Genomic DNA, 19,099 nt, shown 5'->3' with positions numbered 1-19,099 from the left:
CACTCTTCCCTGCAAATACCCACACTGGGTTCAAATTCTCTTAAATATTCTTCCACAACCCTTCTAAGATGGGACTTTTGCCCAGACAGCAAGAACTTACCCCCAGGGCATTTTTATTTCTCATCTTGATCACTATATTCTGCTCTCTGACCTCCCTGGTACCTACAATGGCCCCTTACAGTTTATACAAGATGCAACAACTAAGATCATACTCCTTGGCCACTTTTCAGATTCTCTCACACCTCCTTGAATCCATCCATAGTACTTTGTCATCCCCCCAGCAGCAGGAAGTTGAAGTATTAGTCCTAGGATTCAAGATCCTATATAACACTGCCCTATTTTCTTCCACCTCCCTCTTCTATACCTTCTCCATCTCTGCTCTGCCACCAACATTGGCACTGACTCTCTACTTACCACTTCATTCACATCTATCCTGGATCTCCTTCCATGCCTATACTTGAGTTACAAAAAGGTCCTCAAAACCCGCTTATTTTAGGAAGTTTAGTAAAATGGCCAAACAACAGATATAGTTTTTTTATTCCATCAACAATCATACATTCAGTATTGAAGATACTACCTTCCACTGAGTTACTAGATTAGATTATTGTTGTTACTTGTCCTCCTTTCCCTTCTTATCTTACTACACTGCTGTATACTATGTCACCTTTTAGGATACCCTGTAAGATTTCCTGGGCAATAATGTCTTTTTATGTATTTTGGAAGGTATCTACACCTGCTTTTGAGCTTTCTGATAAATATTGACTGCTCAAACTTCATTATTCATTAGGACAGCTTATTTTTTATTCACTCATCTTTAAAATTACTTTTTAAAATTGAATACTTAGTTATTCATCATCACATATGGTCTCTGAGCTTTTAATTGTTCACTATTCATTTATTTTAGATTTAACAAAAGTCAATTTTGACCATCTGAACCCAGATCTTTACTGTTTGCGCACAAATCTCAGCTTTCAGTTTGCACAAATTATTTTCCAGCTCCCTTTAGAACATTTATGCTGCTATAACCTTCAGGAAAAAAAATGCCAGATCAATATGCTGTGGTGTTCCAGAGTTTATATCACAACGATATGACAAAGACCGAGAGGTGCTGAATACGCTCAGTTCCTATTAACTTCATAAAGCATAGTGAGCAGCAGTAAACAAGGAATTAAAATTCATCGACTGTAAATCTTCTTAAAAAGTTCACTAGGATTGGTTTTAATCAACTATATTGGGAATTGAATAATAGTTTTCCTGAATTTCCAAACTTTCTGTGCTCTCTCTACATACTCTTATCCCCACTCAGAAATAAAATTTTTATTGTATGATTTCATGATTTGAGATTCAAAAACATTGTGGTCCCAATCCATATGAGGAATGTACAAATATATAGTCACATTTCATGAGCATGGAACTCAAAGCATGTATTCTGGTTTTCATCTCTGAGCAAGAATTGGGAGGATACTATCAAGAGATTTTTGCAAACAATGACCACAGTTTTTAGGGGAATTTTCTCTTATTGCACATGGACACCTTTTAGGATTGCTTTGCCTAAGCAGCCTTGCAATTCAGTTTTACTGGCATAAGTAATCACAGAAAGCACATTTCAAAGCCACATGCAAAAGTATTTATAGGCACACAATTTTTAAATTTGCGTGCTCAGTAATCTGGCCTGTGGAAATGGTATCATGCAACTTTACCATTAGCAGTGAATGACTGACTGACTCTACCAAGTACAAAGAGAATGTCAACTACTCAGAGAGAAGCACTGTTAGTCAGTCTGGTGGGTTTAACCGTTTTGCAAAAATAGCCTCTAATAATTTGAACATATATGAAATTACAACTTACTTGCAATTCATCAAGCACAAAAGCCTCAATTAACTATTTAAATTATTCACTGTAATATCATTTGAGAGACGCAAGTAATTCATTACATCTGTATAATAAAAAGTACACTGCGCTATGGCCAAAACAATTTTGGATTCATTCAGAGCAGCACACCATATTACCGATCTTAAGTTATTGCTATATTTAGGGTGTCTTGGAACAGCACTAGTTAACCAGAGTTCTGATTGTATCCCAGAAGTGTGTGCGTCATTCAACTATATTCCTTTGACAGCAGTAGCAACTCTAATCCTGCTTAGACAGCCAGCAAAGGATGTTTATTTAATGTTATGATAACAAATTGGCCTTTTAACCATGTTTAAGTCCCAATTCATCCCCTAAAACAAAATGCAAAGAACTTGTGGAGTTGTTGTGCAAGAATATATTTATTAAAAAAAATCTCCCCCTTTCTAAATTCCAGTTTCGGAAACTCACACTGGATCCTAGAAATTAAGCTTTTGCCCCCCTTGCTGTTGCCTTACATTACCACCAGCGAATAAAGATTCCACGATTTATAGTTGACCACTGTCTTCTATTAATAACAGAGGAGGCAGAGAAGAATCCAGGTATATTTTCTATAGCTCCAACCAGTATTAAAAAAATGCATTTCAATCAGTAAGCAAAGCATTCAGCTGTAACCACAGTGATACAACTGAGCACATCCGTAAGCAAGGTGTCATTTTAAGATGACATTTCTTTTTATTGCATCCCCATTTGATGAAGTAGTATAATTTAGTCTACAGGTGACAGGGAAATCAGAAAATCATGGATTCAAATGTGACTCAACCTTGAGCACGTCACCTAAAATGGATAGTTCAATGCCATCTCAAAAAACACCACTGCTGGGATTTAGCAGTGACCTGCAGAAAGAAAACTTTTTCCATCAATCTTTCTAATAGGAAGCAATCCAAATCAATTCTACAAAATGAAGTGATCCAATGCCTTACACGCTGACTCCTTTCAGTGGCTTTTGGCTATCTTTGGAAATTCTCTCTAAAATATGAAGTTTTGGCTAAATGAAAATTATGATTTTTCAGCTCTTCATTGCTCTGGTGACAGTTTATTGTGCTGTTAAGAATGTCAGTCTCTTAGGCAGTCTCTGAGCTTTGCATATTTTATGTCTGAAAAGGATAAAAGTTCACATGGTATTGGAAATTCAGAAATTAATGGCAGGAAGGATTATACTACCATTATCATATTCTAGATTTTTTTCTTTTCAGGAGATACCCTAGAACTCTCCCAGAATACGACACAGATTTTTCTTGGCACCCATAAATACATGGCAGTGCCAGCCTTGGTACACAGACTTTCTAGTGCCATTTTATTTTTATTATTTCCCCCAGAGTTTGTCATAAATGTTAAGACTCTTGGTCCTCCCTATTTTCTGTGCAAAGAGCTGTTTTCTGAACAGACTTCCTTGGACAGGCAGATGCTTTTGCCTCAGAGTTGCTTTGTGACCTATGTTAAGAGAAATAACTGGTTTCTGTTTTCGGAAGGTGGTGGTGAATTGCATTACTAAATTTTCCAGAATTACATATGCTGGAATTTGCTATCAGAACCACTAAGAGAGAAATTCTTTCCTTGACTTAAACAAGAGAAAATATGCAATAATGGAATATTATTTCCCTTATGTCATACTCCCTTATTCAGACCATTATTTCATATTCAATAGAAGCTACTCAGTTCCAAAAGGATACAGGTAAGTTCTGTAGATACTTTAAGTAAGGAAGTGAATAAATTTATCTAATAAAATTCAGTGCAAACATGCTAGATGTTTGTCTACATGCCTGGGCAGAACTGAATTTTTAACACATTTTGAAAGACTGGAAAAGCAGCAAGATAGTCATGAACATGGGGAGTCATGAACATGAGAAGACTCTTTCAGAAAGTGCAGCTGACAATTAGAGGCCACTCAGTATGTTATGCTGAATTTTGCTTGTAACTTAAACATGACAGTAAAATCTGTCAATGTAATTCTTCATTTATTCATGGGGGACATTTTTTTCATGTTCCCACAGCTAGAATTCAAGTCATCAAGTCTAGAGCTGAACTGTTAGCCTGGTTTTAGCCAGGGATAACTAAAATCTTATATTTTATAGCTGATGTTTTATATAGGCTGACCAATGTTCCCTCCAAGGTTTAGCAATCTGTGAGCACCCCACTTTGGTCCATGAGAGCGCTGCTTCCGTCCATTCCCGAATTGGTCCCGCCTCCCCCTTTAATATTATGCTGTGTACCAGATGCATTCTTTAATATTAGTCTCAGTCTATTTATTATCTTGTTAGATGGTTTTTCATTAAAGGCCCAATTCTGCTTTTAATTTGCTTTGTTGTAAATAATAAAAGAAACTAGCTGCACTACCCACATGCTACCTTTTAATCATGTCTCTGTGGTCAGGATTAAGACTTAATTAAATACTTAAAATTGGGCAAGCATTTGAGTTCTCTGCCTTCAGTTACTAAAGACCTGACCTTGTCTCCAGTACCTCTGGTACATGAAGTGTGTGTACCTCCCCATCATGTCTCTTGGACCCACATGCAGGCTGCACCTGGCCTGCTCCCCACCTCCGTGCCTCACTGCAGCCTTTGAAAGCATCATGGCGCCATGTATGCCCCCCTGCTGGGCAGATCAGGCAGCGAGGCACATGGTGTTGCTTTCAAAGGCTGCAGCGAGGCGTGGAGGCAGGGAGCAGGCGGAGCGTGGAAGACCCGTGGGGCTGCCGGGCTTTGGCGTAGGAGCTGTGGGGCTTGCGGCACAGGGATGAAAGCTAAGATTAGGGCGAAGCCGGCAGGGGTCAGAGCAAAGCTTGCCTGAAGGGGCTGGGGAGCGTAGCAGTTCCCTGGAGCCAGTGGTACCCGGCTTGGCCACTGCCCCGCCCCTGCCTTGCCTTGCCTTGGGGAGGAGCCGCTGCCGGCATGGAGGAAGAAGGGGCAGAGGCGATGATTGCCCACAGATCAGCAGCACAGCCCCTCAGGGCTGCGTTCTCCCTCCCCATGGGACTGCCAGCGTGGGGAAGAGTAGAGCGCCCCATTAAAAAGTTACTGCACTGCAAGATTTTTGATTGTGCACGGCTGCACATCTGCGCAGCTCGGAGGGAACCTTGAGGCTAACTACATTTACAGTACCATGTACACAGTCAATGGGGAGTAATGAGAGAGAAAAATAAAGAACCTTGTAGGACTTAACATAGAAAATGTGGAATGAGAAGCCAGGAAATAGTCTTACATTCTAATGACATTTGATAGATCATATTCATATGAATCCATATATTAAAACTGATGTCAGTTTTTATGTATGAAAGATGATAATCACCTTAAGTGGTAGACATTTAATCAGCCTGCTGTGAAATACCATCCTTGCATACTACACAACCCCAAATACGACACACACCTTGCTTTGGGAAAGACAGAACAAAAGGGAAAAAAGAAAGCATTTTCCAAAGTTGTGGCTGCAGAGAGCAGGAACCTGCAGATTTGCTCACCCTCCCTTTGCTGCTCAGGTAAAAGCTATAGGTTTTTAACCCTTTCACAGCTGAATTGTCAACAACTCTTGGCTACTCAGCCAAAAGCTGAAACTGTAGCCAGTGCCGTAGCGGTGGGGGGCAGGGGGCAAGTGGGGCAACCACCCTGGGCACCAAAGCGAAAGGGCACCAACAGGTGATGCCCAGCTTTGGCGAAGCACGGGACGGAGCTGTGAGTAACTTGTTTGGGAGGGGCATGGGGACAGGGGGGAGACAGATCCTGCCACTGTGCCCACTCCTGGGCAAGCATGGGAGGGGTATGCCACCTGGATCTGTTAGCAGGGTAAGGGCAGGCTGCTGCTACGGGCTTTGCCTTGGGTGCCAAACTTCCTTACTATGGCACTGACTGCAGCTGTTGCTAAAGAGTGGACTCATGAGTGGATCTAGGATTTTGAAAAGACCTACACAAAGTCTTTAGGACTCTGAAAGTGGAGGAGACAGGCCAGAAGTAGCTAACAAACAGCAAAATTGCCAGAGAAAGAATAACTTGATTAGTAGAACATCAAGAACATGAAAAGGAGAGAAGGCTGTTGACACCTGCTGAGTGAAGGAATCAGGTAGACTATGATGAAGCCATTAGGACTGCCTGAACAGAGATACCATAGTTCCTGGCAGGAACTGTGCAGAACAAGAATCAAAGTGGAGTACAACTACACCACTGCAACCATATGGATCTTCTTTTTCTGGAGTCTGCCCCTCCCTCCATGAACCTGCTTGATGGAAAAAAAGGCAAAGTAGTAGCAGCCAATTTGGAGCATCTCCATGCTCTATTCTGGGTAGAAAGCTGACTTCCCTATTTAAGACGCACACCCCAGTTTTGGAAGGTTAATTATTGGGGAAAAAAGGTGAATGTGGCATGTGAGCAAATATGGGAGGTTTCTCCAGGCTACAGCTGAACACGGCTGAAATAGTAATGAATTGTCCTACTGATCAATGATTTTGTTGTAGCACTGTAGAAAACGATGGTTCCAGGACCAGATTTTCTGATATCTGTCCCTTGTAAAACAACTTAGAAATTCTTTTATTATCTGTATCACTTGAAGAGCCTACTAGTCCATAATAACAAGAGGGCACCATCCCAACGAGCTTCAAGCAAACATATAAGAGAGGTTCTGTTCCGAGGTGCTCAAAACCTAGATACAAGGTGGGAGAAAGAGATACAAAGCACAGAAAATTGCAGCCTTGAGGTATTAAGTGACTTGCCCAAGGGCACACAAGGGGACTCTGGGTAAAACAGAGTCTTGGTCTAGTGTCTTAACCACAAAACCACAGTTCAAAGGCAAAACAGCCAGCCAGCAATAAAACTTAGATATGTAGGCCGATTACAACAGCCAAGAATTTTTCTCCAAAAGAAATGATAATTTATGGTTTTAGAGATGATTACACATAATTTCCACAGCCATGCTAAACTGAGCAATGATAAAAGAATGCTTAGGCACCGATTATGCGTTGGAGACATCTGCTCACTTTGAAGGTGGCAGAGCCTCAAGGAGGCACGATAAATCCTGGAGTTTCTGAGGGCTCAGTCAGTATCATGGGGTGCATCTCCCTGCTCTTAACACATCCCATGCTGGAGAATCTATTTATGGTTCCTCCTCTGAAGTACATGTAATGCTGAATCAGTGTTAAGCGCAGTGAAGAGGACTAGAATTGTCTGCAATTACCTATGCTTGTACAAGACTTAGGATGGCTCCTTGCACACCCCCAGTACAGCCACACGGAGCCTTTCCTCACCAATCTCCACTCCTACTGCCAACTTATTTAAACTCAACTTACCTGGCCAGCAGAATGGAGTTTATAACAGTTACCTAGTAAAGGGGCACCTTCAGACAAAACAGGATTTGGTGTAAACTGCATGATAATTTCTCTTTCCACCAATAAAGCTCCACCTGATGCAAACCAGTCAAGGTATTTTACACAACCATGCGTGTCTTTATTTTATTATTCCTGTATGTAGTTAATACTCATTTAAATGGCAATACAACTGGGATAAAATATATAAGGCATATGAACCCACATACTCCAGAGCATAAGCCAATTACTTATTCAGAAGAAAATTCTTCTATTGGTGTTTTATTCTACAATTCTCTTTTACAAGGATTTTACACCTTGTTCTAAAACACCTACAACTGGCTACTGGTGCAGACAGCCAGCCAGACTCAATGGACTACTACGACTTATCTGGTGGGCCAATTCCTGAGTTCTTACCCAAGAGGTAGTCCAGCCTCTGAAAAATCCTCTTCTGTGTATACTTGCAGTTAAAGTTGGTTGCGTCAACCTTAAGTCATCAGTATAGGTCACTGCTGGTAGGACATTTGTGGAGCATATCACATTTTCCACTACTCAGGTAGGAACTGCCAAAACCTAGTCTGAGCTCTGCACAAGCAGTACAGAAGAAAAGTCTCCAAAATTAAAACTAGCATCTACAACCTACTGAGGAATTCTGAAAAGCCTCTGAAAGGCCATAGCTGCAGAAACTTATGAGCCAGAAAGCATCTTTCTGTAAAATTTGTAAGTGGTAGAAAAATAATTACCCCCCAAGATTCAAAGCCATATACAGGATTACTTTTAATATTATTTTGGTTTTCGGCGCTTTAAGGCTGCCTGAAGACATGCTGTGGGGCTGCTCTGACACGCTGTAATTAAATTAGATTGAGTCTGCTAGAGCATGGTAATTACCGCACTCCAGCCAGCCTCCACGTCTCGTGTATTAGTGTCCCTGTGCTTCAAAATGGCAGTGGGGGCGCTTGAACTAAATTTGAATGAACTTTAGTTCAATTGCTCCTGCTGCCATTTTGAAGCACGGGGATGCTAATACGTGAGACGCTAAGGCACTTTAATTAGGGCAGCTCTCAGAGCCACTCAAATTAAAGTGCCCCGCACCCCCACAGCATGTGTAGAAGTGCCCTAAATAATTGTTCTGAAATCCTCTTTCATTTCTCTCATTAACAATTATCTACTATGGTTTCAACATATAAACATAAAAACCACATATTCCAGGCCCTCAGGGAAGCAGAAATACAATTAAGGCAATGCAGCTCCTATAAAACCTTATTTCCTATCCATTTAACAATTCCCTCCCTTAGCCCACTAAAAGCTCAATCTTCCTCCAAATGACTGTTCAGATGGATAGGCAACCAAGCATTCCCCAAAGGTAATAGGTTTATGGTATTTTGGACTAAAGGCAGCTTGCTCACTCAGGCTTGCCAGTACAGGTCATTCTCAAGTGCCTTCACTGATCTCACCTGTGGCACTGTCTCCCAGGGAAAGAGGTGTTATTTACTAGATCCAAAGCTGTCTTTAAGGCCTTTGCAAGTCAGAACCAAGGCTTTACATTTCAAAATCCTCAAATAATTTAGTTTAATTAAATTTTCAGTGAAGAGCATGTTGTGCTCCTATTAGTTAAAATTCCCTTGTTAAAAAGCTCATATCCAGCAAGTCTTTGAAGCTTGAAAAGCTGCAATGCTTTTTTCTGCCATTAAAAATTGCAGCAAATTTCAAAACATCCCAGTTTTTGAGCTGCAAAGGAGTTAAAGAAGGAAAATGTATTCCTTGACCCCGGTGGATTCTGAAACAGCAGCAGCATGCTCAAGGAATTAAAAAATAAATAAATAACTCTGCTGAGTTCATCTTTCATGTCTGCTTATATGAATCGGATTTTAATAATTTCAAGGTACAGCAATGGGAGTTATATGGCCGTAAAATGAAATCCTAAGTTTATCTGTTTTAAATGGGAGGCTGAAATGACACAACAAAAACAGGAAGTGAACTGGTTCCCTCTATTAAAGGAAGCTGGTATATCACTCAAGAGTTCCTAACCAGAACAACTGACATTGAACCCACCAAATCTCTGCATGGCTGTTATTGTAATCACATGTGTAGTCTGGAGGAGGGGAAAATACAAAACAAATCTAAAGGTTAAGAAAAGCAATGCATGTTTACTTGCAATAAGCACCCTGCTCACGGTTAGCCAACAACATCTGAACCCCAAACCTTACACTAAAAGCTTGGACCTCTGCAATTTAAGCTAAAGTCATGCCAGTACCTAGCAGCAATAACAGACCCTTACACTTCACATCAGCTAGTCACTAGGGAGAAACTGCCCAGTAAGCTAATGTGGCACCTATATAACAGTTTGAAGTTGGGAGTACAAGATCTACATACTCTTTAGTACCTCAAGGTTTTATTCCCCCTCTTCCCACAAGTGTGTTGAGACAACTACTTAACGGACAGTTGAAATGCTATTGTATGCACATTAGCTACTACTGCATCTGGTATACCTTAGCATTTCTTTATTACAAGAAAACTTATTCTAACATCTGGACAAGTTACCTGAACAGGAGGATGTAAATATATCTGTGATATTGTTCTTCTAGAGTACCCAGAAGTCCTACAAAATGTAATGGGAGTTCAGGATACAGAAACAATTTTCATAAAGGGCCGAGGCAATAGTTGTCACAGAAGTCACAGGCCATTTTCAAAGTGACAAAGCTGCTCAAGAGACGATGAGGACAAATTCAAAAAATGGATTTTGTTAAAAACTATGTCTTTGCATCCACATTTCCTGTAATGATACTGTGACTCACAAAAGTATTTGTTAGACTTAACTTTATTTCCCTGGCTTCTGTCACAGAAGTCAGCCTTTGATGACTTAAGTGGTTGCTGCAACACACATTACCAATCAGTGGTTAGTACCAGAAGTACTGGGCATTTCCAGACAAGAGTTTTCCTAGCTATAGTACTTTAAGGTCAAACTGTTTTCTGAGAATTAAGCAGTGTTTTCACATTAACACCAACAATAAAAGACTCTGGACTCAAATGAGCTGGCGATTTTGTTGGTCATGCATGACGTACAATAAAATCCACCTCTTACTTCTACAGCTGTATTGGCACAGCAGTGCTGGACACAGTAAAACTGGGCTGTGTCAATAAACAAATGCGACTCAGAGAACAGAAAGGGCAGTTGTGCAGTCAGGAGGTGTAATTTTTATAGCTAAATGTTGCTATTTTCCAAGGGCTGTTGTTAAAAGGAGCAGCTACAATCAGTAATTTTTGACCTCTGCCACATCCCTGTTTTTGTAACCCCAACTCCTGCTGTGTGACTGGAGCTTGGCAAAACAGAAGTGGCCATATACAACATCTCTGCCTGCCACACGTTATTACATTGCTCCTCTTCAGGACGGAGCAATATGAAATAAATGGCACTGGAAAAATGAATGCTGCTGGATTCAGCTGATTACTGCAGTACTCAGATGCCATTCAGAATGGGGGGGGGGGGGCACATTGTGCTAAGCACATATATGTACATAACCTTAGAAGAGGATATCCTAATAGACAACCCTGTGAATTAGGTTAGATCCGAGTCTTCTGGTGTGCAGCCCAGTCAGAAAAAGTTACATCATTTTTCACCATGGCATCCTGAAACATTTCTTCTTTTTTTTTAAATAATAATACAGCATGCATTCAGCCTCTGGTTTTTCACCCAACTCTAACAGTAGGTTCAGTGTTATGTATACACAACACTGAGTATACTTCACCCCATTCAGACATTCACCTACCTAATTAGTGGACATATAGCCAGGTATGACTCCATGGACCTGTGATTATGAGCTCTCACCAAAACTGTCAGCCATTTTTCCATCTCAAGCTTGTATTTACAAAAGAAACAGTTGTTGCTTTTTCTCTCTCAAAACGGCAACGTTTTGAGTTCTCTGCAGCTCAAAGATTTATTGCCATGTCTATTTCTATAAAATACTTGCATACATCCAAGTTTTACACCGTAGTTATACGTTCAACTGTAGAATTCACTTATTAGCAAACACAAAACATAACTTAATGTTGAAACAGGCATGTGCACTAAGACAAATTACAGTATAATTAACATACAGTATGAATGATGATCTGGTTGTTAATTACTAGCCATTTCAGGCATTATTTATTAACAATTTACCTGAAAAGCCTTCCAATCCCTATGCTAGTAACGTCAGTAATTAACCAATTCAACTCCCCATTGGCTCTACTAGAGAAAGATAGTAATTACCATATGTGATTTTTTTTTTTGCCAGCTGTGTTTGACATTTAACTGAAAATGCAACAGTATGACCTGTTTTTGAGCAAAGTAGTCTGATGCATATGTATCAACAGAGCAGGGCTAATAGATATTTTCGGCTAATAGACGTTTTCATTCTTGAGACAGCTGATAAAACTTTACACGTAGGTAGTGTCTTTGATGGAAGGTAGCATGGTAAGTGGTTAGAACAGGAAAGCCTCACCTTTCCTCAGGGAAGACTGCTTACTTTACCTATTGATTAGAGATGGGACTAAAGGCTGTTTAAGCATCTGAGCAAAGCAGCAGTACAATGCCAGCATTCATTTACATTTAAACAATAGTAATTGAGAGGCAGGAACACTGCTGAGTATAGCACCAGAATTAAACTAGAGAAAAGAAAGATGGAAAGGAATTTGAGTGGTAAGAAGGAAAGAAGCAAGTGAAAAGGGAATAAAGAGTGTTTTCAACAGTGAGCAAAGAGGCAAGAAAGAGGGCAACAGGAAAAAAAGTAGGCAAAAAAGGAGGTGGGGCAGGAGAAATACAGGGGAAATTTGTTCAGTTCAATGATTAGCTCATTCTAAGTTAAGAAAGCTTATCATTTCTCTTCCAAACTATGAATAAAAGTGTGGAGGAATAGGATTAGATTACTAGATTTAGAATCTTGAAGGATGGGTAACCAGAAAGAAGATGCTAAATTAAATATTCACAGATAATATTTCCTTTGTTTAAAGGCAAAACATATTGTGATAAACTTTTTTCCCCTTATATATTCACGGTACTACTAGCAGTTTTATTTAAATAATACAAGAACATTTTAAAATTGTGATGTGTGTTTTGATTTCAAATTTCCATTCAAAAAGATTTATACAAATCACAACTAAAAAAAATCTAGTAAAATAAATACATCATTCAACATTTTCCCCCACACAGACACTGACAGACATCCACACAATCTGTATAAGTGGATAGAGGCACTTAGACATGTTAATCAAGTCAGCAAAAGGCTAGGTGGAGATGGTCTTATAGAGCAATGAAGCAATCTGTGGCTCAAAAGCTTATGCCTCTCAGATTCAATTAGTCTGTAAGATGCACCTCTACCTTGCCTTCTATACAAAATGGATGCTAAGCTACAGAATTCCTTAAATAAAACTTCACAAATACAATGCATCCTTTGGGATAGGAGTGTCAAAGATACAGACCACAGGCTAGATGCTGCCTGCAGGGCCCCATCATCCAGTCCCCGATGCTACCCCTGGCTCTCAGAGTTGACCCACATGCTGCACAGTGCACACCATACTTCAGGTGACAAATAACCACAATACGTCTCCTTAATAGCAGTAACTGGCTACATAATCAATATACTTATTTTCCTTCTGACATGTTTTGAAACCACTACTCTTCTTGCCTGACCCAACCTTACAACACTTTTTAGTAAAATGAAAAATCACCACTATCATCACCTCTTCTTAAAAGGTACAAAGACATGCTTCTCAAGCTTGAAGCATCCTTAGAAATTAAACAGACATTTTTAAATTTGAAATTGAAACTATATTATCAAATTCAAATCTCCTTGTGAACATCAATTTCTCACTAAGTCTGTAAATTAGAAGTGTCAGAAAAATATGCACCCTATTGCACAAGTTATTGTTTGCAGGCAGCTTTAAAATTCAAAACTATCACCAAATAACTCAAGAGACACTAAAACAATACACCACAGTTGGGTTGGACTCATTCTGAAGTAGGAAAGATACTAACATCAGAGGAGAAAAAAGATCCTTAGTTTTAAGCCTCCTATTAGCTAATGAATACACAATTATTAGGATCTCTGTTTTAACTTTATCTTGGAAACAAGATTACTTGCTTTGCATCCCAGATACATTAAAGCCCATTATAATCTCCATCATTTATCACCATTTACTGCCAAGGATGTTGTTTAATTGATTTTGGAGTTTACCTGCTAGTCTATGCTTTATACAGAGCAAAAGTCTTACCACTACAGCAGTAAAACAGAATAGTTCTTGGGTGTAGGATCCAACTTAGCGCTAAAACATGTCTAAAGTCTAATGTGCCAGGACGGGTATTAAAAAAAACCCCAACAACTTTTACAACAAAATACTGATAAACAAGCCAAGTCAACAGCTTCAGGTAACAAAGCTTCTGTAAAACTGCCAAGCCAGCAGCAACTATACAGACCTTCCAGAGTATCTGGGTAGTATGAAAGGGTATGTCTGTATGGCACCCACAATGTCATGCCAGAGATCACTATGCTTCTGCTCACAAACTCCAAACTGACAAGTGAACCAGGGAAGCTGTTCTGGGCTCATTCCCAAAGACCATTCCCAAGCTTGCCAAAGATTGAAGTCTCAAGTGACCATGGCAGAACATCCTTACAGTGGCTTCTCCAGTGCATTTCTAGGTTAAGTCAGCAAGGAGGAACAGGTGGGCTGGGGATGTTTGGAAGCATCCCTACCAGAACAGTGTCAAAACCCCAAATATGTTTAAAAAAAACAACCAAAAAACCCCTAACTGACAAATAGCCTGTTTATCACAGTAGCCCAACAATGCCCAATTAAAAGAGAGAAATCTTATTTTCTCCTAAGAGAAATGCACTGAAAAACAGAAAGCAGATCTTGTGTCCTGGTGCCTTAACCACAAGATACAAGTCTGCTCTACCCTAAAACCACTGCTGATGAAACCATTTCTGTGGGCGAGACAGTCCTTTGGTCTCCAGTTTTTCAGTCTTTCGTGTCTCTGCTGAGAATGCCAGCAAGGCAGCAACAGTATTGCCAATTCACATAAGTCACATAGTATTTGGTGTTTTTCTTGCAGTTCTGCTTCCCAGAAATGAGGCAGCATCTAGGCTGCTAACTAAGGTTAATTTTAAGGTCACCCTAAAAGCCATATAAGCTGACCATCTCCCCTGTAAATCTCAAGGCTAGAACGGCCCCACAGGCAGTTCACCCTACTCTTGTTGACCCCCCTGTGGCGCATCTCCTAGCCACCTCTCTCTGAAGCACGTTTGAAACTCACCCTGGCAGGTAGGATTCAAGCACAGTCAACCAGATGCAATTCTACAGCTCTCTATTCCCGTCTTCCAGATTTTCTCCACCACCACTTCATCCCTCTACTGCCCATAAGTAGACAAGTGCCTCCTAGAAGGACTCGAATCTCACAAATAAGACGCATAATGTGGCCAACTTTGGCCACGACTAGTGGACTACTAGCAACGATACGGACAGGGACGTGTCTCTCAGATGGCTCAGGCTGGCTGAGGATGACCTCAGAGCCAATCCTAAACATCAACGTAGACATATCTGAAGTGATTGCAGGAGAATTTCAGCTTTAAAACCCTTTTCTTTCTTTTTTTTAATTCAAGATTCACGGTTGCAAGAAATTCAAAATATGACCCAAAGCAGCACTCTAGAGGATAAAGGACCAGAAGTGTGATAAAACTTAGTTTTTAAAATCTCTTACAATGGGCCTTGAATCATGACTGGTGGGTTGCCAAATATTGGTAGTGCTAGTCACAGTGGTGGTTTTGAACTATGGCCACTTAGCCAATAGGAAATGAAGTGATAGCAAGAACTCATTTCACAGAGGCTGACAAATGGCCCTAAGGGGGCAAATTTTTGTCAATACTAGACCAAGCTAAATTGGAACGGGCAACCCAAATTACATCTCCCGACTGACCAGACCCCAGTCAATCCCTGGGGGGAATGTGGGGGGCAGAAGTCAGCTATCATATTCAGTAGAAACTTTATACATTTGTGATAGCTTAGCTTATATGACCAAAACAAGAGAAATTCAACCTTTGGTTCCTTAACAGACTGCCCCAAAAGTAACAATAACTGTGGACAAATGAAGACACCAAAAATATATGCATTTTAGAACAGCCAGCACTGTGAACTCACTGTAAACACCACTTTATGAAAAGCCTACTACACCTCCACAGTTTTTTATTCTTAGCTCTCATTCAGTTGTCTTTCATATAACAATCTTATTTTAGAAGAAAATAATTGAACTTTGATTCTTTGTGATAATGCACATAAGCTTCCCACATACCTGCATTATGTTTCACAGCCTTTGGTACTTCAGTTAGACACCAACTGACAAACGAAAAAGGGCTGATTTGTTCCCTCCTAAGGTAAAACCTGAGGGAAGGGATTGTGAACAGAAGACCCCCCTCTATGGGCTGTCCCCAGCGAGGTGCAGTGACATAAAGATGCATATAAAATCAGCGCCTTTAACCCCCAAGTTTCACTGCCTCTAGGAAACCCACAGTAAGGACTGCATCTCAGGGCATTCTGGCCCTAACGGAGTCATACAACTGAGACTCCTTAGCCACTGCTAATCCCAGGACACTCCATAAAATGGGTTGAAACTTCCAAAGGAGGTCACTGAAAACCAAATATAGCATTTCCTTACTCAGGTGACTTATGTGAGGGAAGCTGGTGCTCTGTATGGGCATGGGATTTTGTGCTATTCAATTCCACTTTAAAAAGTGTGATATATCCACTGCACCCAGGCTTTCTTTTCTGATGTCCCCCATTTGATAGTTATTTTCTTCCATTACCCCAAGACAGAACTAAAACTCATCTATTTGTATTATGCTAGCTGCAGATTAATGTCCTGCCTACATTTTCAACTGTCGTTAAAACCCCAGACATTTGCTTAATAAAAATTTAATCATGTTGTAATTTCTAATCACCGTTTAAGTCTTAATGAGTTAAGCTCTCCATTGTCCTACCCCAACACTACGGAACAGGTCTTCAGTTGGTGTAGATCAGCATAGCTTCACTAAAATCAATAAAGCCACCAGTTTACACCAGCCAGCTGAGAATCTAGCCAAAATTAAATACGACTTTGTTAAAATTCTGTCACTGAGGCTAACATAACATACCGCCAGATTTGCAATGGCTTTCATTTCAATCTGTCTGAACTGCTTTGCAGCATACATAAATGCAAATAGAGAAGCATACAAATGCAATAGGGGATCATCGTGTTACTGATACAGCATAAACTAAAGATAAATCTTCCAGAAGCTGTATGGGCTAGTGTCCTTGGTCAAGCAAACATAGCACTGCAGTACAGCTATAAAGTCAATTACTCCCTTCTTCTTGCGTTTCAATAAGATCATTAGTTATAACAGACAACACAGAATTCAGGGCTGTAACCGACAATAGGTGATTCATAGCCCGCAGTAGATATGTGCTCCAACCTGTCTTCGATCACCAGAGAAAAGATGGACTAACATGCGAGAACCAAGATAAAGTCCTTCATGCATCCGCAGGACTGAAAACTTGCAGTTAAGAGTCCCAAGACTGCAATGTAAGCCGTGTTTGACGGGAATATGAAAATCTGGCTGCAGTTATGCCTGGCTCTCGCCCATTGCATATATTGTTTACTCTTCATCAAAAGTTCCACAACATGCCCCAAATTAAGTTAAAATACCTATGGGCAAAGTCATCTGCAGCATGGAGGCACAACAAATTGAGCGCTATTTTGTGGGTGTACTGAGAAAGTGTGCATAGTAGCACGGCCTGTTACAGCAGACTTTTCACACACCTTTGACAAGCCACAGAAAGTCTCTGTGGCTGTGGATAGATGCAGCTCTTACATGCTTTCAAAGGGAAGGGGAATATGCCACTTGTAACAGTTAAATCAGGATAACTGATGCACACTCCCAACTGTCCGCTCCTAAACCAGGATGCAGGTTTCCCTCACTTTATGCTGTACGTGTTCCTGGAAAACAGTGCATAACTCAAATTTGCATAAAAGGAACCCACTTTACAACATAACAAATAGGGATACTTTCCAAGACCTCAACTGTACTGACCCCCAGACATATTTCTACTACTTTTACAAGACAATTTTGGTACTCACCAACAGCAGAGAGTACACACAAGCACAGGGCACTATCATAATTGGGATGGCACCTACAGAAACACGTGTTGCAGACAACAAGCGAGGAGCACAGATCCACACAAGAGACTATATTTTGGTGCACGTCACTCCCACAATGTACCGTACAAAGCAGCTGACTGTGGACTTCTACCACACCAATTGCATAACAGTGAATTTACCTCGCATATACTGAATTTTTGGTATAAAAAGGGCGATCGCATAAAAGCGAATTTGCACATATAGATCCCACATAAAGCAAGGGAAACCCATCAATGAGCCAAACCACTGTAAGTTTAAACTCCAAATGAAATACATTTAGAGCGCTAGTTAAAGATCAGGCATGTGACAGTTATTTCAGACCAATTTATCCTGTTATAACTGTAATTTAATACTAGCATAGCTGTTACGTCTGTCCACACCCATGCCCTGCTGACAGTCAGGTGTAAGATCAGCACTGAGGGCATGGACCAAAGAATCCACAGGTGCATACACGCACATGCTGTGGCCCTTAACGTGCTGTGTGAGTAGCTCAGAAAGGCTGTGGTTCCTATGCATGAAGCCTGCAATGGCAGGAAAAAGGAGAGAGACAATCTCACTCCCTTATCATAGGGAGGGAGAGTGCATTTCACTTGCCCCAGCTACTGCATTTCACTTGCACTTCATTATGACTCATTTATCACAGGGGTGAAAGGAATTTTACCTTTAATGACTATGCCTTTGTAGACTGCTTGCTAAATAATACTCATTTAATAACCCTTCATAAAATATTGATTTTCATTTAATATTTAGACTTCTGAAAGTAAAGCTTCATCTTAAGGGGCACGGGTCTGATTCTACCCACTTCACTGATACAAGAAGCCAGACTCACTGAGCCAAAAATCATTCTGCAGAAAATCCCACCAACTTAAGTGCAAACACTCAGGCGAGTAATCAGAGCAGGCTTCACCCCAAGAACACAAACCAAATTCTGAAGATGTTAACCAAGAAAAAGGCCGAAGTGATGCTAATGAAAGCTCAGGCAAAACTCATTCAAAACTCCAGAATTTAGCCATATATTATTAAGCAATACTAAAAAAAAAAGTGAAGCAAAACCACTATGCAATACTTTTTTACGTATACCCTTTGTTTCAAGCCTAGTAAAATTTCACTTGCCCCATTATAATTTGGCTGAGCATTTTTCCCCCCACAAATTAAGCAAAGTACAAATTTCAAAACATGCACGCTGACATTTTGCTTCAACCCGCTTTATTCACTTGTTTTAACAACTGCAGGTACGGTAACTTATGGAGGCTAAGCGCCTTTACCCAAAAGTTTGCGGACTTGTGTTTGATTGTAGACAGGACAGGACTCCAAAGAGCGCTCCTCCCTGCAAAAAACACATCTGAACAGGAAACGTGAATGAGTCGTTCATACAAGCAAAAGCAGCGATGACATTTGTGCCTATACCTACACCCCAAAGAGCCCGCATACGCTCTGGCCAAAGCATTTTAGTCCATTATTTTGACTCCTAGCAAAATTTTACAATGTGTCCTACAAAAACAAACTAACACCAGACATCCTGACGTTCAGGTCGTTAGCACGGGGAGGGCAGTTCAGCACCACACCACACTACTTCTTTTGCATCCTCCATGACATCCCCTTCTCCCGTGTTACTCCAATTTCTTTCCTGCTCAGGGAGCTCATCTTGCATAGACACTGGGGCTGGAAGGGACCTCGCAAGGCCACCGGGTCCAGCCCCCTGC

The 19,099-nt window shown here is 40.6% G+C and overlaps 1 protein-coding gene across 2 annotated transcripts in view; it reads right to left on the bottom strand.

Moving 5' to 3' along the window:
- The window catches only part of ARNT2 (aryl hydrocarbon receptor nuclear translocator 2), a 174,447-nt gene extending 155,689 nt beyond the window's left edge, over positions 1 to 18,758 (bottom strand). For both annotated transcript variants that reach the window (XM_019504098.1, XM_019504099.1), the window contains exon 1: positions 18,662 to 18,758. The gene's annotated coding sequence lies outside the window, so the exon portion shown is untranslated. The remainder of the gene's footprint in view (positions 1 to 18,661) is intronic.
- Positions 18,759 to 19,099: the final 341 nt, after the last annotated feature.

This window comes from Gavialis gangeticus, unplaced genomic scaffold (assembly GCF_001723915.1).
Source record: "Gavialis gangeticus isolate Ggan-Ray unplaced genomic scaffold, GavGan_comp1, whole genome shotgun sequence".
NCBI lineage: Eukaryota > Metazoa > Chordata > Crocodylia > Gavialidae > Gavialis > Gavialis gangeticus.
The sequence above is the reverse complement of the archived record's forward strand: the minus strand, read 5'-3'. Positions and strand labels throughout refer to the sequence as shown.